Source organism: Odocoileus virginianus, chromosome 4 (genome assembly GCF_023699985.2).
Source record: "Odocoileus virginianus isolate 20LAN1187 ecotype Illinois chromosome 4, Ovbor_1.2, whole genome shotgun sequence".
Lineage (NCBI taxonomy): Eukaryota > Metazoa > Chordata > Mammalia > Artiodactyla > Cervidae > Odocoileus > Odocoileus virginianus.
In genome coordinates, this window is record NC_069677.1 from 54608255 (window position 1) to 54636216 (window position 27962).

Below are 27962 nucleotides of genomic sequence, written 5' to 3' on the forward strand. Positions count from 1 at the left end.
CTGGTTTACAAAGTTTAGGTAAAGAGATCATATGTATATGGTACTTATTGTGTGCCCTAGAATTTCATAAGCCCTTTACTTCTTCAAGATTCAAAACAAGTCAATAAGGTAAATATGTTCCTATTTAGGGGGGTAAGAATGTTAAGGATGTTGCGAAAGGTCATAGGAATTGTAAACAGCAAATGTGAACTTTGGATTCAGGGAATGTAGTTTCTAAAGCGGTTCTGGGTTTATGCCTACTCTCTATTGCCTCCTGAAACATGTTAGATTCTTAAATAAAGGAGATAAAGTCTCTCAGAAACTTCAGAGAGAAAATACAGTTATGGTAAAGGTATCTACCCTCTGCCAGAATTTAGCCACCAGCTCTAAGAAATGCAGCCATTTGGTGGCATTTAGCAGGAAGAAATCTACATACCCATGTGGCACAGCCTGGGGTGATGCATTAGAGCCTATTTACTCTAATTATTTTTACAATCAAAAGTTTCCACAGAAGGAAGATGATGATTCTTTACCCTATTTTCAGACAACTACCTTCTCTGCAGAAATCCTTAAGAACTGGTCAGCTCTGGCCAGAACCCTGGTGGGTTAGAAGGATCTTCTACCCCTGCTCCTTTTCAAAAACGTAGGTAGAAGTACATAATGTCATACACCCTGGTGACTCAGATGGCAAAGAATCTGCCTGCAATGCAGGAGACCCAGGTTCGATCCCTGGGTCGGGAAGATGCCCTGGAGAAGGGAATGGCAACCCAATCCAGTATTCTTGACTGGAGAATTCCATTGACAGAGGAGCCTGGCAGGCTACAGCTCATAGGGTCGCAAAGAGTCGGACACGACTGAGCAGCTAACAAGTAGATAAGCTCATACAACACACAATTCTATCATTTTTCTTAATGATGCTTACAAATTTAAGGAATTTACAAATGTTTTATTCTCAGATTTTAAAAAGGACAAACTCAGTTTCACGCTTTATTCCACCTATCATATTTTCAGAGGCAATAACAGAGTAGTAACATTATTATCCTCACAGTGTCAGTCATTCTTTTTGGGGGGATTACCACTGCTGAGAGTCATATTTATTTTTATTCCCATCGCTGGCAAATAAATGTTATCATGTGTAGGGCCAAGACAATAACTGTGAGCTCAGAGGAAGCTTCAGAAATTCTAGGTTCATCCCTTGAGACACTGGCTGCAACCAACCTTCGACCAGGATACTTCTTTGAATATTGAGCAGCTGAAATGACCTTCTTTGAATTAGCTCTTAAGGACACAAAGCTATCTGGGGAATGTCAGACAGCTCAAATCAAGCATCTAGGGAGCCATGAGTAAATCTGAGAAACCAATAAGAATACTGAGACCAACCAATTAATTTGGCAGCAAGTCTAACTCTCTCGACAAATTTTGGCTAGCTTGAGCTTTTTTTTGGCTTTAACCTGATATAAATTACCATAAGAATCCATGAAAACTTCAGAGAGAAAATACAGTTATGGTAAAGGTATCTACCCTCTGCCAGAATTTAGCCACCAGCTGTAAGAAATGCAGCCATTTGGTGGCATTTAGCAGGAAGAAATCCACATACCCATGTGGCACAGCCTGGGGTGATGCATTAGAGCCTATTTACTCTAATTATTTTTACAATCAAAAGTTTCCACAGAAGGAAGATGACGATTCTTTACCCTATTTTCAGACAACTACCTTCTCTGCAGAAATCCTTAAGAACTGGAATTATAGACTGTATCCACATAAGCTTGATTTTTCTCTTCGCTGACAACAAGATTTAAATTTATCTCAATGTCCAATGTTAACATTGAATTAAAACAAGTTATTCAAAATTTTTAGAAATAGATTCTGGAATTTTTGGGGTGGGAAAAAATAAAATAATTCCATGGGCTTTTACATAAGACAGAACATAACAAATGACTTTATGACCTTGGCACTGCTGAGTGACAGATGAGGAAGATGATGACTCATTGATGCAGTCATCTGAATTTCATACGAATATAAATAAATATATTATATATATATAGTCATTCTGACTCTTTGTCTTATCTATTGAAGTTACAGTTCTTACATCTTGCTGTCAATGACTGCAATTAAAAACTTAGAAATATGATTCTTATCATTTTAACACACTTTACTTTTAGAAAGGTGTCAAACAATAAATTTATGTTTGTGGATGACTAAATTAACAGCTTCTTATTCATCAACTCCTACCAGGTCGGCTCTCTTTTATTTAATTCCGTGAACTTGGCTTTATCTGCAAAGAAATATATTAATAAGCACCAACTCTAGCCCGTACACAGATCAAAACAGGAGAGCTGCAGTGAGCCTCGCAGCTTCTTCTGGAAATGAAACAGCGTACCAACTGTAATCAATCCTCACCTAACACAAGTCAGCAAGATATGTACTGGTGACCTAAAAGTGGAAAGCTTTAATTGTGCATTACAAATTTCTGAGTCATTTTGTCCTCACAACTTTTTATGCTTGAAATATACCTAAATGCTGGCTAAAGAAAAATCTCCAAGAATGACTTAGTATTTCCAAACCAGGAAAAGGAAGGACTTTCAGTGTTTGAGATAAGGTTTGTTTTCTGTAGTTGGGAAATTTCTGTAGTTGGGAAAATAAACATTTCCTACGAAATCATGCCTGGGAGGCTGGGTGAGTGTGTATATGGAAAGAGTGTCTGCATGTGGGTAAGGGCAGAAAGGGAGAGAAAGTGAGTGAGGGAAAAAGAGAGAGAACTTTTTAGTAGTATTTGGCGTTTGTGCAAACTGGTTATTCAGTGCTGGAATCAGACTTTATCTCAGGAAGTGTGTGTACATGAGTCATGAAAGTATTGCAATTTATCATAATCAGGAAATGCTTACCTGACTGCATATCGTATTTCTATAAATGAAGTGACATAGAATATGTCCCACGTGGTTACCTAAAATAACAGTAGTCTTGGGTCTCTAAAGTTACATTAGTTAGATAACCTTTTAAAATTTGATATCTTTATTTCTATATACATAAGCCAAATACATATGTATGTATGTGTTTCAACATACATACATACTTTCTGCATTTATATTTTTTCTAAATGGCAGAATATACAAATTTTGTCCTGATGTGATTATATAACCTTAGAGATAGCTACTTTCTTGAAAACTACTTTTTATGTAACTTACTGTTTACTGTAGTTACTGAGGGATGACCAACAGAAGTAACAGTTTTATATGTCAAGTACGGATACATATGTAACCTAGCATATGACATTTGAAGCATCAAGGCATCCGTAAGAGCTTCTACAATGATCCATCTTCCCAAGTTGGTTAGTTGGAAAATGCCATACAAGCCTCTGTTTCAATATCTGGATATCGGATTAAAAGCAGAAAGACAAAATGCCACTTCCAGGTCTGTGTCTACCAATTCATCTAATCCTTATTACACAACTTGGAGGCAGATATATTATTATTACCCTTTGACAGATAAGAACATTCAGAGAGATTGGAAAGCGTGTCCAGCAAAAGCTGTTCCATGAATGATCCTAACAGAAATGAAGGATTAACAGGATTCTACCAACACACACACCACTTGTGATGTTAACTTTCTTGTTTTCTGTTACAGGGACTGTGACACACATATACTTCATCTGATATATAGAGTTAAGTTTATATTTTTGAGAATTTACAGAAACAATTCTTAAAAGTATTTGGAGATTGTTGCCTTTTCAGTTGTCAAATAAGTAAACAATAAGTGAAAATTATTTCAAACGAAGTAGCACTTATTTTAAGACATCCAGAATGTTTTTGTTTTACCTAACACTTGAAAACAGCAGAATGTTTGCCTGTTTTAAAAGAAATCCATTTTCTTTAGGCACTTGGACACTGCTATGTGACCTAAGCCAGGTCAGTTTGGCCAAGGAGTAAATATCGCTCTTTTATTTCAACATCATTTCTTTTATTTCTCTGAATCCCTAACAGAAAAATGCCCCCATTTTATTTTTGTTTGTTATTGACATAAACACTGTATGTTGTAACTAAATGTGACCAGTATTATTTCTTTTTTTAGAGTCCAGCTCTGCCCTGTAATAAGCTCCTATCTGTCTGTTAGCACTGGTACTTCCCGTTCCCCCTTCCTGTTTAAAATACTTCTTCCCCCATTCCCCACCTGTTTTTCCTTCCAGAAATGACTAATCTTCCTGTTATTCTTCTCTGTCAATTTTCCCCCTGGTATTCTTTTCGTGTTGCATAACATTTACTTTTCACCAACTCCTTTTAGAAGTTTACTGCTGTATCCTTGACTTTAGCCTTCCTTTTCCAACAGATTAAAACAGTCAATATTTATGGATGAGTACACTTTTTGGTCAACTTTCATGTTATGTAGATTAAGCGATTTCCTCAAGTCAAAAACACAGCTATTGTTTCCATTGACATAATATAAATATCAATTCTTATCTTCAAAGTTAAATTCAGCTTAATCCTCAGTTACCAGGTACCACAATTAAAGGGTTTAGTTTTTTGTCTTTCAAATTTCCTGATAAGGTGCTAGCAAAGCAAACCTAATACTGCTGCTTTTAAACATCTCTTGCCTCTCAGGACTTCTCTGCAACATCATACATCATAAAACATGTTAGCATAGACTTATAAGCCGAATCTAAAATTTCTCTATCTTACTGAATTTCAATTGCAAAAAAGTATTTTTAATGATATTCCAGGAATCTGCCTTTTACCCTGATTTCAAGTAATTATAACAGCTATTTCATACTATCTGAACATGAATAAAAGAGTCTCTATTATAGAGAAAGCATCTTGAGAAGACTTTTGGAATTACAATGGTTATTTAAATAATATCTAAAATTTACAACATTAACAGCACATGTCTAGCAAAACAATATAAATTATAACGTCAGATTTGCAGAATACATTTTTCTGGTGAATTCAACATTATATCGTACTTGCTATCTTCTAAACACAAATCCTATAGAGAAAGGAGGGTCTTACTAGTACCATTTACAAAGGCTATTCATACAAGATGTTCACAAAGATTTAGATATATGTTTTCTAAAATCCAAAACACCTTAAGAAAAATCCTGACAAAACATATTTTAATTATAGGAGATAAAGACATCGAAAAGATGTCACCCTCAGTTCCTGAAAACAGGAGTCAAATTAAGTTCAAATACTTGCTTATGTTAAGACAGCACAGGGTCTTAAGCATTTACTTTTGTCTTTTGTCTTAGGGACTCCTCATTATTCCCTCTTCTTACCTTTCCAAAAAATAAAAATAAAAACTTCCTCATTTGTCACGTAGAGTGCCCTATATGCAGATATTTCATCTTTCTTTGGGTCAGCAGGAACAACTTTCAAATCTCTTTACTGTTTTTATTTCAGAGACTAGGGCCAGGGTCTCTAAAATCAACTAAAAATACTGTTTGCTAAAAATGTATAATATAGGACACCAAATATGAGAGTAAGCAAAAACAGATACATAGACACATTTGTGTTTTTTTTTTTAAATCACATAATATTATGAATAGGAAACAAACCCAAACTATATATTCTGTGAAAAAGCTGGGCCAGTGTCTTCTACATCCCAAGTAGCTAGCCTAACCAGGTGTTTACCAAAGAAAAAAGATGAGCAACAAATAACTTCTGAGAGAACAGACTCAATCAGATAGCAATATATTTACAGTACACAAAAAAGATAGGAAAGGGAACTTTCCATGAGAAGTAATGTTATCAAAATGCATTTCATCCAAAAAAAGGAAAAAAATTTAGAAAAAAAATTCAAAGAATTTCCCTAAGGGGAATTTTGGAAAAATGTGTTAGAATACTTTGAATATATTTATAACTGCATTTTGCTTTTTTATTAGAAGTTAATGTCTGATTCTGATTATTGGTAAATAAAGAATCATGCATTTCTCCATCTCTTACTGCTGCTGCTGAGTCACTTCAGTCGTGTCCGACTCTGTGTGACCCCATAGATGGCAGCCCACGGGGCTCCTCCGTCCCTGGGATTCTCCAGGCAAGAATACTGGAGTGGGTTGCCATTTCCTTCCTTACCATCTTTTGCTATAAACTGTATCACGGAATTGCCAATTGGATCCTATGGAAAAGCACTTCATAGAAAAATTTCAGGTAATAAACGCAGAAAGAATAATATAATTAAAAGTCACTGCTTTACAATCCCTAACAAAATCATGGTGCTATGAAAATGCTCAACAATGGAGTGAAACCACTTGATCCAGATCTGATGGAGAACTTTACAGAAATTGACCCAAGTTCACCTGAACTTACTGATAGATTTCAACATCATTTAAAGTGGAGAGAAATGAATTTATTCCCTCCTGATGGGATGCAACTGGAAGTACACAGCACCAGCTGGGAAATATTCTCACCAAATAAGAAGTAGTAGCATTAAAACTGAATTCAATTCTAGTTTTAATTTCTAGTCTACAGAAAATAAGGGTGATGGGGGAACAAGCTAAATGATACTACTGGGAAGCAATTAGCTAAATTCAGAATCTCAAATATTCTCTAGGACAATGACCTGATTTTTCTCAACAAATAAAGCATAAAGGGGGAAAGGAGCAGGAATTATCATAGATTAAAAGAATCCTGAAAGACATAAAATCCAAATGGGTATTTTTTAGATGCTCATCTGAGCAATCTATTTATAAAAAAGATTTGCTGTGATAATTGAGAAAAAGTTGAACATAAGCTGGGAATTAAGTGAAACAATGAAATTATTATCAATGTTGATAGATTCGTAAATATGTTATATTTAAAACAAGTTATTAAGACATAAAGTTCCTACATACATATAAGTAAACTGATAGAATGTCTGAGATTTGTTTTAAAAGATATCAGGGGAATAAGAAAAAAACACCAGGGACAAAAGGTATGTGGAAGGTAATAAATGAAACAAGACAGACAAAGTATTCATAAAACGTTCACATGGATGCATGCATACAAAATGCTGATTGATACATACATAGAAGGTGTTACATTTCTCTAATTCTGTGTATGCTTAAATATCACCATAAAACTTTTTTGGTTTTGTGTTTTTTTAATTTTTTTAATTTTTATTTTTTTAATTAGAGGACAATACCATAGTAATTTCTTAAAGCTTCCCAAAAAAGGGAAAGAAAATGAAAACAAAATATTGCCTATAAGAATAACCAAACTTTCTTCTGTATTTCTGACTCAGAAATAAAACAAAAGCAAAACCTGGTTAACAAGCTAGGCGCTGCTTCTTAAAACTTGATCTGACTGACCTAACTCTATTCATTTATATTTGGGAACACAAAAATCTGTAACAGGGAAATAAATGACCTTTCCTACTTATGTTTATATATGAACATAAATTATAAACTTAATTGGCATCCATGGGGTCACAAAGAGTCAGACACGACTGAGCGACTTTCACATAAATATAGATACCGTCATAAAATGCTTTCTTGTTCACCTTCACGTCACATGGGTATACTATCATCTCTTCAACCAAATAATAAGGTCTTTAGGAGCAAAGTCTCATATTCCTTCAACCAACCACCATTCAGACATTCTTTTCGATGGAGTCTACTATGTAACAAGGATTTCACTAAATGACAAAATCAGGAAGGTGGTACGTCATATGTCATGCACGGAAATCCAGAAAGGGAGGGAGATGCAGGCAATTAGAATTCAGGTGCCAAAGGCAGTGATGGAGACAGGAACTGGGGGCATTACAGAGACAAGAAGGCAGGACGACAGCATGGCCAGGGCGGGCTTGAGAGCAGCTTCTGAGACGAGGTCATGTATAAACTAGGTCTAAGCATGAAAAAAGTGTGCAGAACTCACATAGGGAGAGAAAAGCTCTAAGCAGAGAAACGGGAAAAAAGAGACGACATCAAGTTGGGACAGCGAGAAAGGAAGGCTTTTACCCGTAGAGCACGGAGGCTAATACTCACGGTTAGAGGCACTGAGTCTCAATCAAGGCCCTCTGGACTAAGCAGAATGTTAAGTACTTAATAAGGAATCAATAAATACCCAGTAATTAAAGTACAGAAAGGTAAGTACTAATACTACTTGTGTGTGCTCATTGTACATCAAGCATTTTGCTATTAGACTGAGAAACGTGTATTTCTTATCCAACGTCATATCCATCCCAAGGCAGGTACCATTATTATCCCTCTTACAGATAAGGACACCAGGACACAGAAAGCGTAAGTAATTGGCTCAGTCACTCCACTGGCAAGTGGGATAGAAAGTAAGTATCGGGAAATAAATAAAACAGCAGAGGAAGACGATATCTGGAAAGAAAACTCTACATGGCTATTCCACATGGTCAAACAATTGTTCATAAAAGAAGAGATAATTCTATAACCAGTGGGTGCTGCTAAGTGTTTAATAAGTGGCTTTCTGAGGAAGGAGCTGTACCATTTGCCAATTTCCACAGTGCAAATCCTCCCACCATGACCAAGCTTAAGCTGCCGACATGACGTCACTTAACCTGGAGTTAGGAAGAGGTCTTAAGTAAGCCAACTCCACAATACCACTCCCTGCAGCCTTCAACAAGCTATGCGGGGAGACAGCTGAATCAACAGGCTATCCACATGATCAGAAGATAACAAGTAAATCAAAGAAAAGGTGCCACTGCTATCTCTTGCTATCCAGACTCTGTACATAAGCAACACTCAATTTATAGCTGAAATTAATGAGCTCCTAAGGTGTATAATGAAATATATGAAAGGCAACGAGAATGGACAAGTAATTCATAGAGATTCCTCAAGGAAACATACATTTTATGTGAATGACAGAGTTGACACTAAAAAAGTATTCTTTCTATGTGATTAATGAAGAGTGCTTAGTAAGTGATTCCCTGCTAAACTCTTCCACCCTCAGGGACCACACAAGAGGATTTATTTCTGACCAGAGAAGTGGAAAACTGAAAGCACAGTGTAGGGAAATTATTCGATTTTGGTCAGCAAAGTCATTACAACCAAAAAGAGAAGAGGGGGATTTTTTTTGCAATTACAAATTTTGCTTTACACATTACCTATCATGTAAAAGGGGCAGGATGACACTGATCAGAAGAAAGGAGGGAAAAAAAGCCAATTACTCACAGATCTAGATGTATCTTATCTATATTTAAAGAACATACAGAGATACGTAGAAAAGCAGTTCAAATTATCAACATTAGTGTTATGTACACCATTGATTTGAAAACATTCCTTCAGGTTATCCATTTAACAACAGCACTGACCGAATAAGCACAGTTAGATGAATTCTGCATTTGTATAAAAGGGAGTTATAGTGATTAATATTAATATATCGATCCTTTCTCCTTGTAAAGTTCGTTTATCACTTAACAAGTATCCAATAAATAAATATACCTAGATAAATTATAAATGAAATATAAAATCTATTTTTCACACAGAATGCGAATACAATGTCAAAGAAAAGCAGCTGGTGACTTAGCAGAATAAAAAAGATAAATTCCACACTAATGTGTTATAGAGATCTGGCAAACTTTAAGCAAGTATATACCTGGTTTTGGCACATGGTATGGACTGCAGCCTAGGCAGTTCAAATCCTGGCTTATGTAGACTCCCTAGGGAAAAAATGCAACTCATGAGCACTGTCTTATGCTACCTGGAAGGAAGTGAAAGTTGCTCAGTGTGTCCAACTCTTTGCGACCCCATGGACTACACAGTCCATGAAATTATCCAGGCCAGAACCCTGGAGTGGGTAGTGTTTCTCTTCTCCAGGGGAGCTTCCCAATCCAGGAATCGAACCGGGATCTCCTGCATTGCAGGCAAATTCTTTACCAACTGAGCTATCAGGGAAGCCTTATGCTACTTAATACACATGGAAAACAAAAGCAAACGATGCTTCTGAGCCTTGTTAAGAGTCCATATACGTTGCTTTCTGATGTTATCGTCTCAATAGTAGGTCCCAGGCATCTTTTATTGGGTCAATTTAACTATTGATTTCTACTCATAATGCTTATCAGCGGCAGAAAAAATGTCACTTTTTCAGTTCACTGCCTTAGGGAGAAAAATTCACAGAATAAATGATTAAAAATGAAAAAAATAAATCAGCAATATTGTTACCTAGTACATAAAATAACTCCAACAACCAATTTGCCTACTTAACTAAATGGACCTTTTTACAGCCCAGTTATTAGACTGGGATGAGACTACAGGTGTGTATTTTTAACTTTGTGATATCAAGTTGAGAAGTGAAAATTCAAGTGATTTTGCTGCACTACATACAACACTAGTTTTCATTTCTTTGAATGAAAGAGGCCTGTCAAAGAGGTGTCTATGTCAATTTTTAATGAAATGTGTGATCTATTGCTATATAGTAAAAACTAACACAACATTGTAAAGAAACTATACTCCAATACAAATTATTTTCTTAAAAATGTGTGGTCTCATTTACAACTATAATGGTCATAATTAGTTTAACTGCTTTTTTAAACCTTAAGTGCAGGAGCAAGAAAGGTTATGGCATGGATCAACTATTGCAGCTGGTATTCCACATTTTGTTCCATTTCAAAGTCAACACAAGTAAAGTCGTATTTACTGGAAGCTCACCACGTACTGGGCCTATGGGTGAGCAATGGAGATTCTAATGACTAAGGCAACGCCTTTGCTTTCAAACAGCTTCCAGATAGAGGAATGGATGTAAAAACTTAACTACAACGGTCTGTCTATGCTAGGAGCACCACGGAGTTCTAATGTATCTTTCCTGAACTGTATTTTTATGCAGTAAAATCACCTAGTAAGTAATGTATATGTGTAAGTAATGTGTACGTTTTCATAGTTCTGAATTATGGTAATATTACCTGGTTTATTAGAATCATATCTAAAGCCAGAATGGATAGACTTTAAGTTAGGGATTAAGAGACTATCCTAGGTGAGACTATGTCCAGATTATAAAAAAATAATAAAACTCAAGGTAAAACAAATTATCAGTTTTTAAACTGATTTAAACTAATTTAAATCAGTTTAAAAGTAGATCCAACTGTGTGTTGTTTTGAAATTAACATGTTCCTGTGTGCTATACAAATAAGAAGAAAGACTTGAAAAACAGAAACACAGAGTTGCTGATTTAAGAAGCAAGTTTCTTAAAATTTGGGTGACGAAGAAGGGCAAACCAGGCTCAGTAGAATGTCTCTTGAGCATTTAATTACGTCTCAACTTGCAAGATTAGGAAATTAGACTAGCAGCAAAATCATCAATGAACACAGGAAATGTACTATGAGGGTGTTCTCTTTTGAGCACTGTAGGAAGAGGCTCACTGATGGAGACAATAAGCATTGCTTATGCCGCAGGGAGACACTCTGCAGAGCCCATATCCCGTTAAGAGTATTACCTTCTCTGAAAGCATACTTTGAGAACACGAACACGAACACGAACACACACACACAACTTCTCTGAAAGCATACTTTGCGAACACGAACACACACACACACACACACACACACACACACACACACACACAAATCTAAAATAATGGGCCAGCAGAACTCATTCTCCAAGAAGACAACATTTACAAATTGTAAAACTCCTTGAAGAAGGCCAATAAGTCTCAAGAAATAACATATCTTACTATTCAAGTGGAGACGGCAGCATTTGTTACCAGCTACATAATTACTCCACTCTAACCCTTAATGAGCCTGAAGTACTAAATTTTTAATCCCTCCTGATGATCCTCTTCAAAGTGGATAAATGGAGGTTTCCCCTCAATCAAATACTTAACTGCTAGGACTACGGGCATCGACACAGAGTCTGGATCATTTCTGACTCACTAGAACTTCTCAGTTCTTTTTAAGATCGCTCCTGTCATGCAGCTCCTAAAAGAATTGTTAGAGGGAAGAAACAATCAGCAAGTGAACAAGTGGTAGGACCTAGGCATTTATACTTTGGGGAAGCTTGGACTCTCTTTTCTGCTTAGGTTGAAGACTTGTTAACACCATAAAGGTTTCACACTTGGAAGACAAAGCCTTTTTGTTTTACCTAAAATTAAAGTGTGGAGAATTTTAAGAGCATCAGAGTCACATGATCTACTGACAATATCATGTGTCTTATTATTATTAGGTCTACAATGAAAACGACAGTTATTATAGTTGCAGTCTGGACCCCAGAATGTTTCCCCGACACTAATCAATGCTCTTCTCAGTATTCTCAGGAGAGAGAAAGAAAGTGGAAAAGCAAACACTGATGGTATTGGTAGCCTGGTGGTACTGCTTCTATCATGCTGACTAACAGTGAGTTAATATTGTTACAAGAATAAGTGTGTATTGTGCTACTGCCCTGACCAATTACCATTCCCCTAGGAGACATGGGCTGTCCAGACAACACCCGTTATCAGGAAGCCCAACCAGGTCCTCAAGTGCTGCCTGCACAAGATAACATACAAAACACGGCAGAAGTGCAATAAAGGCCTGTTCAAGAGATTTACATCAACAGAACATAAACAGTCTATTAGGGCACCAGAGCAATTTAACTGGATGAGTCCTACCATAAATGAGGGGTGCCGGATTCCTTAGAGAAATAGTTTAAAAAGAGTTTTATATCCAACAAACGTCCTATTACATGAAAAAAAAAATTTATCTAATGAATTTGAAAGCACATAAAATCTGCTCACAATTATCAGCATGGTCAGGAAGAAACATTGCTTTCAATTCACTGAACACCAAATGCCAAGGACATTCAAATCACCATACATAAAGAGGTGATAAATGTAAGCTTCTCTTTCTTAAGGAGTTTGTCATCTTGTGGCAAAAAGAAGCATGAAAAACTGAACTGTAAAATCAGGTATAATGTGATTTTTTCTGTAGTACATAAAATGGTAGGAAAATGTAGAGAAGAAAAGTTATTCATGAAGTATGTCTCATCTGATAATCACTGTATAACGAGGGCCTCTTATGAGTAAGAGACAGGAAAGATAACTAATAACTCATCTGTCATTGCAACCACAGGCTGACTTCAGATATAAAAGTTTAACTAAAAATATCATTCTATAAAAATCAATTGGCTATACAGAATGTAAAATACAGGATCTTGTGTATTTTATGATGTTAAATTGCATCCAATACATCCTTTGTTAGTAAATTTTGGTGTAAAGTTAGGATTCCCTTTTTTTTTGGAGAATCTACTATTAAACAGCAAAACACTATACACCTTTAATACTGCCAGTAATCAAGGCATCATGTTAGTCAAGAAAGCTATGCACCTTGATGGCGGTGAACAGCACCAACTCGACCTTAATTAATAGTAGTTATCAACCAAGTGAGTCATAGGCTATTTTCATAAGATGAAGACAGCTTATTCCAGTTTTTGCTGTAACTAACTGACCAATCATATTTAAGCATCCTGGCAATCTCAGGATCTTCATGAATATGATGAAACTCTACCCCCCGCCAGTGGCTCCTCAGTTTCCTAATATGAAAAGCAAGTGGATTGCAAGACATCATTTCTAAAACTCTTCCAACTGCAATCCAAAGAATCTATGGATCACTGGAGTTCAGTGTTGAAAGTGATAAAAGAAATTCTGTCTAAATATCATGCAAAACCCTTGAAGATTCCGTGAACAATCTTTTAAAATGTAAAGAAAAAAACAAATCTTAAATTTAGGCAAGAAAAATGTCAGGTATTTTCAAGGAAAAACCTAGCACCTGACGTTTTTATTCTTGAAAAGTTTAATTGTAGTGGAGGCTGGACTATCCAGTGATTTGCCCCTACTAGTGTTACTGCAGTAAAAATGCAAGTGGAACCCTAGATGAATCTAAATTGTCTTTCAAGTTACTACTTGAAAAATGCTAGAAACACTTCCCACACTACAAATAAATATAAGGGTTAGTAGGTTATTTTCCAAATTTTAAATATTAACCTGATACTGAAAAATCATAACAATCATGGGTACTTAACTAGCTAGAATCTGTGAATGATTGTACTGTCTTTTTTTAAATCTGTATTTTATTTCTGTTCTTCAAATTGACATAATAGCTACTCATGGCTTAGAAATGAGATTTGCAGGCTGTTCCTTTCAAATATCTATGTAGTAATGATAAACCCAGTGATTAGAATCCATCAAGTTCACATTGAAGCACTGTCACGGGTCCAAAAGTTGCTGCTGGACAATGCATCTTTTCAAAGCACTGAAAATAGAATCTGCAAATCCACAAATGACTGATTTTTCCACCAGTCAAGTCCTGTGCCTGCATGCTAAGTCGCATCAGTCATGTCCAACTCTCTGTAACCCCATGGACTGTCGCCTGCCAATCCCTTTTGTCCATGGGACTCTCCAGGCAAGAATATTGGAGTGGGTGGCCATGCCCACCTCCAGAGGATCTTCCTGACCCAGGGATCGAACCCACATCTCTTATGTCTCCTGCATTGGCAGGTGGGTTCTTTATGATCAAGTCCTATTTTCACTCAAATGCAGTTTAGAACCACAGAGTGGAAGACACCTGAAGCAACTTGGTAAACTTAAAACATTTCATCTTTAATTTTATGATGATGCAGTTTTATATGTGCTCAGTTCAGTTCAGTTCAGTCGCTCAGTCATGTCCGACACTTTGCGACACCATGAAACGCAGCACGCCAGGCCTCCCTGTCCATCACCAACTCCCGGAGTCCACCCAAACCCATGTCCATCGAGTCAGTGATGCCATCCGACCATCTCATCCTCTGTCGTCCCCTTCTCCTCCTGCCCTCAATCTTTCCCAGCATCAGGGTCTTTTCAAATGAGTCAGTTCTTCGCATCAGGTGGCCAAAGTATTGGAGTTTCAGCTTCAACATCAGTCCTTCCAATGTGCTACTGGAAATTTATTTTAAAAAATAGTTTAAAAATACAATGACCAATAATCTGCCAAGGTGATGGAGTTAATGTGCATAAGGGTGTTAAATAATTTCCTACTGAAGTTCAAGACAACATTCATTAAATAACTGGAAATGTATGAAGCAGTATCCTTTTAAGGAGTTTTGTTATAAGGTAAACACATTTTAGTGATTAAATCGCTTTCAGAATGCTGGCAACTCCAGATTTCATTTTCCTTCCATTGGTGATCTGTTTTTCTAGAGAACAGTTACTAAGAAAAATATTTTTCAGCTAGTCATGAGAATGACTTCCTTAGAAGTCCTTTTCTTTGTACTATTAAACAGTCTGGAAAATTGCTTGCTTGACTCATTCATGCTGTCAAAATATACTACAGGCTAAGGCTGACCATCAATTTTCCCTGCTTCCTAGAACAACACATACAATTTATGCATGAAGTTCTAAATGGCATTTGGACTTTTAGGATCACTTTCATGTCTTGAGTTTATAAAACTATACCTACCAGGCTAGTCTATTCACTTGCTATGCCTGAGGACTGCCTCTAAAGAAAGAAAAGTTTTGTTCATTTAAATCCATGATCAATTAGAAATTCAAAGACAAGTTATTAGAATTACTTCAAGATTATTATATTTGCAATTACTTGGAGATAATAAGATGAAACAATATGCAAAAATACAAAATTCTTTACAAAAATAAAATAATTACGAGGTCAACCAGGTTATCACTGAAACTCCCTATTTGTTGAGATATAAGAAGCTTAAAAGTAGCATTCTTTTACCAACTGTCTAATATTTGTAATTAATAGAAGATATATAACAAAATGGAAGATACATATCAAAACTGAAACTTGCTAATTACAATCCTTTTTTTTTTAGGGATAAGAATGTTATTTAGGAGAAAAAAAAATTTTTTTTTGTATCCAGAAGTTAGCAAGGACATTAATGAAATAAAGTGACTCCACTCCACGTTCTAACCATGAATAAGACATTAAGTAGGTGAGAAGGTTATTTCACTTTTTTAAAGTCATGTTTTCAAATTTATTATTGCTGTTATTTGCTGAGTTGTGTCCAACTCTTTGCGATCTCATAGACTGTAGCCTTCAGGCTCCTCTGTCCATGTAATCTGCCAGGCAAGAATACTAGAGTGGGTTGCCATTTTCTCCTCCAGGGGATCTTCCCAAACCAGGGATCGAAGTCAATGTCTCCTGCTTGGTAGGCGGATTCTTTATCACTGAGGCACTGGGGAAGTCCTTTCAAATAAGTCCACAGTGCTAAATCAGGAAGCAAAGTCAGCTCTATATGCAGAGTCTGGAGCATATGAAGACTTCCAGGTGATTTTACTGTTGGAAGAAAAATATATCTCCTCTATGGATTCAGAAGTCATGGCAAAAATACTACACTCCCTGAACTGCTTAGCCGTATTAAAAGACTAGCTGTTAACCAGGAGCACAGAGCTTTTGAAAACATATTATCTGGCCGTGTCTCTTGGTTTAGAGGTTCCGAGTAGGTCTAGCTGGTGGGGCAAGTGGCAGAGGCAGGAAAAAATAGACTTTCCAGGTCTTTTTTGCTTTGTGCAGAAAGCCTCGGAGAATACCTGGGATGCTGCCTGGCACACAGCAGGCATGCCACACAAGCTTTTGACTTATGGAATGGAGTGGCTCCTACTGTTAGTACGGTGGATCACTACGCAAGGGAAAGGTTCGGGGCGAGCAGGGATTTGTAGCAATGGGGTCCAACTGGCACCATCTCTGACACACTCTCTCCTTTCAGTGCTGAGGTTTCACATTTCTACTGTTCAAGTTCCAAACTGGCAGGTCCTTTGAGGTCAGGGTTTTAATAGGCATTTCCAAAAAGCTGGTTGTCATTGTCTGCATTCCTTCATTTTTCAAAAATCATATGCTAGGCAAATAAACCAGAGGTGACAAAAGGTTAGAGATCAAAAAGCCCTGGAAGGTACTAACATGGGGAGAAAGTGGTCCTCTTTCAATCATCCTGAAGCAAACACATTTTGAAAAAGTAAACACACTTAAAATTTGAGGCTATAATGTGACTAGGAAGGATTAATATGGAACGCCTTTATTAACCTGAAATTACTATTATTATCAGTATTTTAAATTTTTTTCCAATTTAATATTTCTGTAAGAAATGTCTGTGTGTGTGTGTGTGAGTGAGTCAGTGAATGCACAAGTACCTGCTCTTAGACTGTTGATATTATCTGTAGAAACTTGTCTGCTGGAAAATGTTTCTTTAACTTTGGTTTGGCTCCTACCTTGGAGCTGATGGGAAATAAAAACTTTTCCATGGATCAGAGCCAAATGTGCTGCTGAAACAAAAGGTAACATTCATTAAGACCATGGTACTATGATCTCATTCTGAAGGTTAGTTTTTTTCAGGTTAAGTATAGACTGTCTGAAGTTCAGAAAATTCAAACAATTAATGTCAAGGAAAACAAGTAAATATCACCTCATTTTAAATGTTATTGTTTACACAGACAAATATTTTTAGCTAAGAAACATGAAATAAATGAGCAGATAAAAAAACCTCAGTTGATTCCCAGTTTACTCATTTAGCTCAAGTTACTCTCTGCAATATACCCCAAATTTGAGCACCTACACATACATACACATTCCATTTGTTAGTTCCACATATACCCAATAACACATGGTTTCAATATGAAACCATTCTTAGAAAGAAGCGATTCTTTCTCAACAAAATGTGAGCATCCAAGGGTGTTAGCTCCTTTGATTTTTAAACAAAATACAGGGGGGAAATCCCAGCACTTACATATCTGCTAACTCAATATAATTGACCATTTAACGCCAGGAATGACTTACTACACAATTTTTGGCATCTTCTAAAATGCTGAGAACAAATTTTATGATCTCTACCCTCAGAGGTCCTCCAGTACTTTCTCTTAATTGTTTCACAACATGTTAAAAGCCTAAATAGGCAACTCAATTAAACAGGCTACAAGCATCTCTTTCAAACATATTTGATCTTCTTTTAACATCAAGTAATGCAATTAACTCATTGCCACATACTAAATCAATACACAGCATAAAGAATGGGCAATAATCAATAGCCTTAACAAGAAGGCAGTGGCATGGCTCAATAAATCAAACAGTAAATACACAACTCATATTCTGAAACAGAATATAACAAAATTTACACCAACTGCGAAGGAAAACCCGGAGCCAGTCACAGGAAACCACTAAGCCATCCCAGTCCGGAAAAGAGAAATACTAGGGAGCCGGGGCACTTGTCCCCATTCATTTCTAACCAAAGTGAAAAGTCTCAAACTTGTGAATTAGGCCAGCATGTTTTAAATATCTTGAAGCAAAAGAGAACATTTTACTGGACCAGAATGGGATTCTTATCAATTCGGAGTAATATGAAAGGGGGGGGGGGGAATTGAGGATGTGATAAATGGAATATCTTGGATATAAATACTGCTTTACACCTTTTAGGACGTTTAGGGGTATATGTTTAACCAACTAAGTAAGTTTATACAAATATAAAAAGAACAAAGTAGGGATAGAGCAAATCAGGAAAAAGAGACTTTAATACTTCGATACTTTACTAAATAAACATCAATTTTATTTTTGAAAAAAGTCCTAGGTAAGTCTTTTAGGAAGAAATTTACATAACTAATATACATTTGAAATATCAAATGTGAATTATTCATTTTAGACCAACACAGAGCTAAAGAGGCATTAGTTTCAAATGAAATTACATTTGGAATGATGGTTACAATTACTTTTTCATTCATGGATACCTGCATTTAAGCAATAGCTTTTCAGGCACAATGATACAAATAACAGCTTATTAATATCACCCCAACGAGCTAAAGGGGCTTCCCTGGTGGCTCAGTGGTAAAAGAACCCATCTACCAATGCAGGAGATGTAAGTGCAATCCCTGGGTTCGGAAGATCCCCTGGAGAAGGAAATGACAACCTACTCCAGTATTCTTGCCTGGGAAATCCAAAGGACAGAGGACCCTGGAGCGCTACAGTCCATGGGTTTGCAAAAGTGTCAGACACAACTTAGTGACCAAGCTACAACAACTACAACCAGGCTGGAGGCTAAGAGGTGTTTTCTCTTGAAAACAGGTAAATGAATAAGCTAGTATGCGACAATGCAGATAAAAGTCGCTTTTAAATTTTTAAATCAGAAAATGAGTAAGTACCTATAGCACAATATGCAAAATAATGAGACGTCTCTTCTGACATAGGGAAGCTCTTCTTTTAAGGGGACGATAACGTGACCATATTCCAGCATTCAGACAAGAACATCACGCGCAGGTACTAGGTACGGAGCATTCACACTGCTCAAGATGCTGCATGGAGCGATGTACATTATGTAAGTGACTTCCCTGAATCCTCACAAACCTTCAAAGAAGGAATCATTAGTCTTGTTTTATAGAGGAGGAAACTGAGACTTAGGGAAGTAAAGTGATTGGCACGACGTCACTAGGAAGTGACTGATGGAGTCAAACCCAGACCCAGCTGCCTTTATGGTTTTGGCGCTTAACCGGGTCTTACTCTGTCATGAAAGTTTAACTTACATACTTCTGCATATGGTTTTTGCAATTATTATGCAGATGCTACTTTGATTAAAAATTCCATGGTAGCATTGGGACCAAGTGAAAACTATGTGTGGCAACATTACTCCTGGCACCAATATTGATTTGCTATAAAATATTACTGTAAATTTCATCCCAAAGAAAAGAGTATAGAGGCCAATCTAGACACTCAGAAAACACCAAAAAAAAAAAAAGTCACTAAAGCAAACTAATGAAGAAAATGCCCAGAGAAATGAAATCAAAGGACAAGGAAAACCACTCACCTTTCCCTGTGATCAATTTGGTTCTAACACAAAATAAGTTTGACTTATATACCAATGGTGAATTTATATCAATTCAGTTCAGCTGCTCAGTCGTGTCTGACTCTTTGCAACCCCATGGACTGCAGCATGCCAGGCCTCCCTGTCCATCACCAACTCCCAGAGTTTACTCAAACTCATGTCCATTGAGTCAGTGATGCCATCCAACCATCTCATCCTCTGTCGTCCCCTTCTCCTCCTGTTTTCAATCTTTCCCAGCATCAGGGTCTTTTCAAATGAGTCAGTTCTCATCAGGTGGCCAGAGTACTGGAGTTTCAGCTTCAGCATCAGTCCTTCCAATGAATATTCAGGACTGATTTCCTTTATGTATCAAAAACAACTTTGGTAAAAACGTATCTAACTAGCTGTTTGAAAAAACTGACATATTCAAGAAAATGGCCAAAAGGCATTAAGCTTCTAGTCATTTAAGGAAAGCTTCCCTGTAACACCAGCTCTTGAGGTTAAAGGTTTTCTTTTCCCTTTTGTCCAAGCTGTCATTCGTCCAAATGAAACGCTGTGTGAGAATAATTATATATCTCTCACAGAGCATTTTAAATCATATAATGAAATTAATATTTGAGATACTTCTCTTAATAGTTCAATGCAAACTAACAATTACTAAACACTCAGGAAGTCCAGAAATTTGATATTTTTAAATCCACGTTTTTCCTGAGTGCAAACATGCTCTTTTTACTACATCATGAACAAAATGCAAACAGTGATTCTTCTATTTAGTCATTTTTACTTCAACTACAAATAACTCAAAAGCCTTAAAAACAATGTTGCGAGCTATTTTAAAAATTAACTATTCATGTGAAAAAACTTTCCTCTTACTGGACACAAGTACTATGCAAATATACAAAGAATTAAATTAGCTACTAAAACATTATTACAAGCTAAGTTTTAAAATGCAATATTAAAAGTTAGCACAAACACTTAAGTGTGACCTACAATAGGAAGATATATAATACAAATCATTGTCAAAGAGTTGGGTGAATGGTTTAATCTAGATTTCAATTTCATATAGTACAATTTTAAAAGACTTTAGAAAAGTTTAAGCAGTTTTTTTGTTTCTAGTATTATTAAAAATGCCCAGTGAAACTCAGGAAATATTAAGAAAGAGCTCTCACTCGTTTACAAAATAGTGTCTCATGATTCTGTGCATTAGAAAAATGTCAATTATACTACTTCTTGAATAAGAAAGGATATCTAATGTTAAAAAAAGTCATAAATATAATTATATAACAAAAACCTCCTTTTCCGGTGTCCCGTACTTCACTTCTAAGCTTTGTCTTAGAGTACTGAAATTTTTGTTTTTTGTTTTTTTCCCGAAAGAAGCCAATTTTGCTTTTCTAAACTGTTTTCAATCAGGCATAATTATTAAAACTCTTCCTGATCTAAGTTTTAGATTCCCTATGTTATCAAACTCCCAGTTAAAACTTAGTATAAATTTCCCATTTTAAATTAAAAAAAAAAAAACCTTATTAGCAATTCTTCAGGGATTTTTTTTTCCTGAATTAAGTAAAAGTGTGAGGGATCACGTTTTAAAAAGTATAGTTGGCTTAAATTCAGGTAACTACAGTTTCTCAGCAAATATGCCTAAGTACACGTCTGTCACTCTAATATACAGACTCACTAATAATTAACACTATATTTTTTGTATGCGAAAGTCACTATGCAGTGCTTCATAACACTGTCAGCTTAAATGAGTTAACCTCAGAGTGAAGGTTGAAGCATAGGCTCTAAAGATGGATTGCCTGTGTTGGATACCAGTTTGGCCACTTCCTGGCGGTGCAAATTTGCACAGGTTACCTAATCATTCTAAGACCCATCATCTTATCTAATCAACAGATGATTATCAAGTTAGGCAAGTAAAATTAAACATTTCTGCCTATCTCACCTAAGAATCAATCTAATTCAGGTTTATCTTGCTGAATTTTGGAATACGATGAATCGTGTACAAATCATTTACAATGTAAACACATTCTACTAATACAAGCACACGGGTTCTCTGGCAGTACACATAACCAGAAGTGGAACTCATCCGCTATTCCCACACAGACTACGCAATGGTTTCCAATGCTTTTCACAGAAAACCCTTCAGACATACACGAGGACATTTAATATCAACTTACATTTTACATGGGAAAAGTTGGATTCTTCTGGGAAATGTTAACATTGAAAGACAGAAGAGCTAAAACGATGTCCTATGGTCATTTTCATCTTCACCGTACTTCTCAGAAGCTGGAACGTTTATAGCAACCACTAGTCTATCAGTAGGTTTCCCAGGTGGCGCTAGTGGTAAAGAACCCACTTGCCAATACAGGAGACAAAAGAGACTCAGGTTTGATCCCTGGGTCAAGAAGATTCTCCTGAAGGAGGGCATGGCAACCCACTCCAGTATTCTTGCCTGAATAATGCCATGGACAGTGGAACCTGGCAGGCTTCGGTCCACAGGGTCACAGAGAATCTGACACAACTGAAGCAATTTAGCACAAACACAGTCTCACAGAGTCTATCAACATCCTAAAAGGCTCTGTGTTATTCACCTACTGCCTACTGCAATCCTGGTACATAGCAGGTAATAAATAATGAAACTGGGAGGAAGAATGGGCTGCTTTCATTAGCTGAGATGCAAAGGTGGCAAATACTTTGGTCTGAAATTTTTTTAAAGGCCTAAACCTTCGGTATAAAGATATATGTTTAGGGTGAAAATCTCTCCTCCAGCATTATTCCTCTTTATTGGGGAATACAGAAGCCAAGAGTAGCCAATAAAGATTCTAAAAAAACAGTGATAATATTTTTGCATTTCTCATTATGTACAGTTAACCTACTATATGTATGTTATATGTCGTTACTATATGTCAGTCATAGTTTAAAGATTTTCGAGAAGCTACTTAAAAAGACTCTACCATGCAAGAACTTGGAGATGACTCTTCTTCAATGTGGACCTGACTCTTTAGTTTATCTGAGTTTAAGATGAGTTTGTTTTCTTGTTTTTGGAGTTTTCTTTTTTTAATATATTGGTGTTTTATGTGTACATTTATATTCAATTTATTACTGTGCTATGATTCATGGAAGACAATATCTGACAATAAAATTTCATAACAGTGAAAAAATTTAATAAATAAAATCATGATGATAATCTTTTTCTCATGGCTTGATTTAGATTTCATTAGTTTCCACTTAGTCATGAAGAGATATGAGATAATGTGAAGAAAGACGGTTCATTCAGAACACAGACCTTTCTTAACAGGATTCTTTATAAATAAATGAATTCTTTAGTTATTTCTTTCTTCGTGGTTTATTTCTCAGTTGCCTCCCTTAAAGGAGAATTGTTTTACGAAGGGCAATGTCATCTAAAAAGGAATCTTATTTTGGGCATGATAAATTTGGCTCTGTTTTTCTCCAAAATATTTTTTTTAACTTGGCCCATTTGGTAAGTTAACACTGTTTAGTTATAAAGACTTCCTGGGATTGGAAGATGTTACTAGACTTATTTGCAGTCTATGAACGATTTTAGAATATTAGATGAGCAAAGATACTGGAAAGCAAACAATCATCTGAATGTTGTAAGATGGAAAAGAATGAATTACAGATGTAATTTATCTGTCACAAGCAGATCCTAAACACTGATTATGTCCATACTTGTGCATAAAATTGAAAATGATAGAAAAGCTTCCCAGCTTCTCTAACTTTAAGTTTTCATGTTTTACTTTGCAAAATTTACAGTCAACTATTAATAGCAGATGCTTCTTACCTTATCTGAGAACAACCTGGACTTAAGTATAAGTGATTCTGAAAACCAGAAGCCTCCATCCCATGTCTGAATTTAATGCAGAGAGACAAATTCTAACTTAAGATGTCTGGGGTCCTATGGAGTCTTGAGAAAACAGTTTTGGATCTGAATAAATAGTGAGTCTCAATCGAACAAGCTAAAATTTATAAACATTGTTGAACAAACTGAGAAAACATCAGAAGAATCCTTCTGGGCCTAAAACTGTGATCTGGGGTTAAAATATAGGTGGTTTCCAATAGACCAACAGTGATGCAGAAACAGCTGCCCCAGGCTGATGGCCTGTGGCTATGGGAACTCGCTTATTGGGGATTCTCTCTAGTTCTTCTCTTCCCAATTGTGGTCTTGGAATTAGTAGTTGTGAGAAGAAAGAGAGGAAGAAAAGGAAAGATAAACCACTGGAGACATTTCTCTCTCTTTTCCTTAAGTTTCTCTTCCACCGACCCTCCAACTACTATTGAGAAGTTCCCCTCTGAACCTCACCACCACTCCTAACACACTGGTCTCCCTTTTAGCAATCTGTCCCTGGAGGGCTGTGTTTTTAATATCTTCCTCTGACATAGGAAGTGTTTAAGTTACACTCCTTGAATTGTGAAATTCCCATCCCGTATCACTTCCTAAACATCTTTGTTCTCATATCTGCTTCTTTATTGCTTGAATATATCCTTGAATATATCCTGTGATACAATGGCAAAAAAAAAACTTTTTAATCTAATATTTTCACTATCCACCTATTTTTCCCTATTTTTACTAGTAATTAGAAAGAAATGGTATTAAAAACAAAGCTATGCTTTTGATAATTTTAGAGGAAAAAAAAGAGAATGGGAGAAATTTGTTCATTAATATGAAGTTTCACAGTGGAGCAGACTCAGGACCAAAAACCTCTACATTTGAAAAGAAAGCAGGTTGAGTCCTTAGAAAAAAGAAAAGTTACCTGGAAGACATATATCAAAAAAGTCTTCCCACCCTGGGAAAACTTTAGACAACAGCCCCTCATTCCATGTTGTTGCTGTCCAGTCACTAAGTTGTGTCCGATTCTTTGCGACCCCATGGACTGCAGCACGCCAGGCTCCTCTGTCCTGCACTTTCTCCCAGAGTTCGCTCAAATACATGTCCATTGAGTCGGTGATGCTATCCAACCATCTCATCCTCTGCCTCCCCCTTCTTCTGCCCTCAATCTTTCCCAGCATCAGGTTCTTTTCCACTGAGTTGGCTCTTCACATCAGTTGCAAAGTACTGGAGTTTCAGCTTCAAAAACAGACTTTCCAATGAATATTAAGGGTTGAGTATTTCCCAAATATTAAATAGCCCTCATTCCATACTCTTGTCTGTAGTCGCTATGATTCTGAGCCACTGCCTTACTCAAAGTCAGCTCTGGGGCAGAGCAGGCCAAATGGGGAACTGAGAAAACCTATTGCACTGGCTTGCAGAATATGTCCCGGAGTTTGGGAAAGGCCACTTCTGCATTAGGCTCTGGGGAATTTGCACAGCCCCAAACTGAAACTTGAAATATATTTTCTCATTGAAAGAGTTTAACAAAAGCAGTTGGGGGTCTATGACATTAATATTACTTAAGATGTATGATGAGACGGTATTCACAATGCTTCTGGGGACCCTCCTGGGTTTAATTAATAATCAGAATTTCCAGGGTACTGTTTCTACTGGACTATAACTCAAGCATCCTATAGGTTACTTGGGCTTCCCAGGGTTGGACTAATGACTTAACCACACTGCTTCTGTGAGAAAATGCTTTCTAAATGATTAAAACTTTGGAATATGGGTTTTTTTTTAATATACATTGGGGGATAGCTATTTGGTTTATACAGTGACCACTTATTTAAGATGATTAATTCAAAATCTTTTCCTACTTAAAAGAAATATATCTGAAAGTTGGTGGCAGCATTCTTGCTGTCATTTTGTGTTCACTCATTGATTCATTTGTTGACTTAAAATATAATTACTTTTGAGTATCTACTGCTTTAAGCCCAATGCAGCAAATCTGCCTGAAACATTAATTTTTACTCTAAAGCTCTGCTGTTCAGGTGTTTTCTTTGCTGAATCTCTGGGATGTGGATATATAAATTAAGAAGTCATGTTTTACAGGGCAGTTGTTAAAAGTACAGGCAGTGAAATGAGGTTACCAGGCTTGGAGTTTTCCTTTCACTGGTTGAATGACTTTACACACATCTCTTAACTCCTCTATTCTTCAGTGTGACCATCAGAGGGATGGCAGTGATACTGGTGACTCTTCGAAGAATATTTGTGAGGACTTAATACTATGAAAAAATTAAAAGCACTGAAAATACCAACCATCATAGAATGATTTTTAATAAATAATAACTGATTTCACCTTGCTTCATACAGAGTAAATAAGAGTAATGTATATCTGCAGAAGCAGAAACAGGAATCAGAGTAACTACAGATTCTTTTGTCAAAATCATTTGAGACCTGTTTTTTATGACTTACATTCTTGTTATATTCCAGTTACAAATATTCAACTCTGCATATAAATATATACCAGCAATAGGAAAAATAAAGCAAGCAATTTTTTATTCTGCATTAGTATAAAAATCAATCCATTTGTGATATGCTAGATTTTATTGACTAACTACATCATGATTTGAAAGGGGGGAAAAAAAAAACAAACTCTAGTTAGCCAGGACAGGAAAAGTGATGACAAGTTTACCAAGATAAGAAGATACAAGTTTCTCTTCAGAAGTGATCTCTCTTCAACTACTCCCATAACCAGGTGCTTTTCAGGGGGAGTTAGTTGATTCTGGAAGTTTTCTGGGGGAAAAATAAATCTCTCTAACTCTCCCATCCCAGTGACTGCCCTCCTGAATATCCATTTCCCTCCTCCTACCTAAACTACCCAGAGGCATGGTTTCAATCAGGGCAACAGTTAAGAATACAGTTTCCAGCCCTCCCTGCTACCAGTAAAGAAACTAGAATAAATCATTGGGCAGAGCTTAAAAGACTCTTGCTAAAAAGAGCCTAAATGGACCAGGCGGTGGCTTTTTTGCCCAGGGCTCTTCCTGCTTCCTAGAATGCAGATGTGATGGCTGGAGTGACAGTGGCCATCTTATCATTTTTAAGCAAACCTACGGTTGGAAGGCATGTGCTCCTTGGGACCTAAGGGTGAAGAAATCTAAGTTCCAGTGACTGCAGAGTCATCACATAGTCCCGGACAACCTACTCAAATAGAAATCCTTAGTCTGTTTACGCCTTGGCTTCCCTGGTGGCTTAGTCAGTAAAGAACCTGCCAGCATTGCAGGAGACCCAAGTTCAATTCCTGAGTTGAAAGATCCCCTGGAGAAGGAAATGGCAACCCACTCCAGTCCTCTTGCCTGGGACATCCCATGGACAGAGGAGCCTGGTGGGGTATAGTCCATGGGGTACCAAAGAGTCTCACAAGACTGAATGACTAAACCACCATCACATGATAGAGGAAAGGTTTCTCTGTTACTCAATGTTGAATGTAGTTCCTTAAAGACAAAATGTCTAAATAATTTCTATATAACTCCAGAGAGAAATGTAAAAAGGGATCTGAACCAACAGTTCTGATGTTGGGCATATTAAGAAGCTGGAAAGAACTCGGGGATAACACAAGAAGAAGAATACTGACCAGACATGGCCAAGGCTGAAATATATTCAAGAGAAGGCCTTTCAATCAAATAACAATGTGTAAGGGGTTATAACTATTAGAATTTTTCAAAACAAGTCCTTATAATACATAAAGTTTTATCTCTAACAACAAACCAAATGCTATCTCAAAGTTAAAATCTGTCAAAAATGTGCCACAAGAGTATAAGTAACGGTGTAGGTGATGTGTATTTGATATTACTTGTATAGGAAAAATAGTATTTAAACTCTGTAGTTGTTTATCATAAATAAATTTTGGAACAAGATGTCCTCACCAAAATTACTCTTGTTTATAGTGAAATTCACCAAGAAATCGCTATTCTAACAATGTTATACTTTAAGCAACTAAGTATTTCTAACAAGCCTTTTCAGTTGCTTTTACTGAAGCTTTGGCATATTATTAACCAGCATCTGGGGGAGGAGATGGGAGGGAGGTTCAAGAGGGAAGGAATATATGTATACCGATGGCTAATTCATGTTGAGGTTCGACAGAAAACAACAAAATTCTATAATGCAATTATCCTTCAATTAAAAAACAAATTAATTTTAAAAAATAACCAGCATCAGTACTAAATTAAAGACTGTCTACTTAGTTACCCATTTTCACTGACATAATTTTTGGCCTTGTTAAGATAGAAATTGCTCCCTTATCTACAAGCACAAAATGTGTTTCTGCTAAAGTTAGGGGGAAAAAAAAACAAACCACACTTCAAAATTTGCTCAATAGGATCTCTTTGTAAGAAAATAAGAAGCTTTGTCTAAGTCTGTGGGAAGGCAGAGGCACTGCTCAGCATGAAAGGTAACAGATTAGCGATGCTGATAGCTGAAATCCTC

The 27962-nt window shown here is 36.5% G+C and overlaps 1 protein-coding gene and 1 long non-coding RNA gene across 19 annotated transcripts in view; both read right to left on the minus strand.

The window, feature by feature from the left end:
• Positions 1-27962, minus strand: part of MBNL1 (muscleblind like splicing regulator 1) — a 210024-nt gene that overhangs the window by 119438 nt on the left and 62624 nt on the right. The gene's annotated exons all lie outside the window — the stretch shown is intronic.
• On the minus strand, positions 1037-27962 carry LOC139034773 (uncharacterized). Its single transcript, XR_011487315.1, has 2 exons — positions 17001-27962; positions 1037-16708 (listed from the first exon to the last, which is right to left on the minus strand). It is a non-coding gene; the product is annotated as an uncharacterized lncRNA (long non-coding RNA).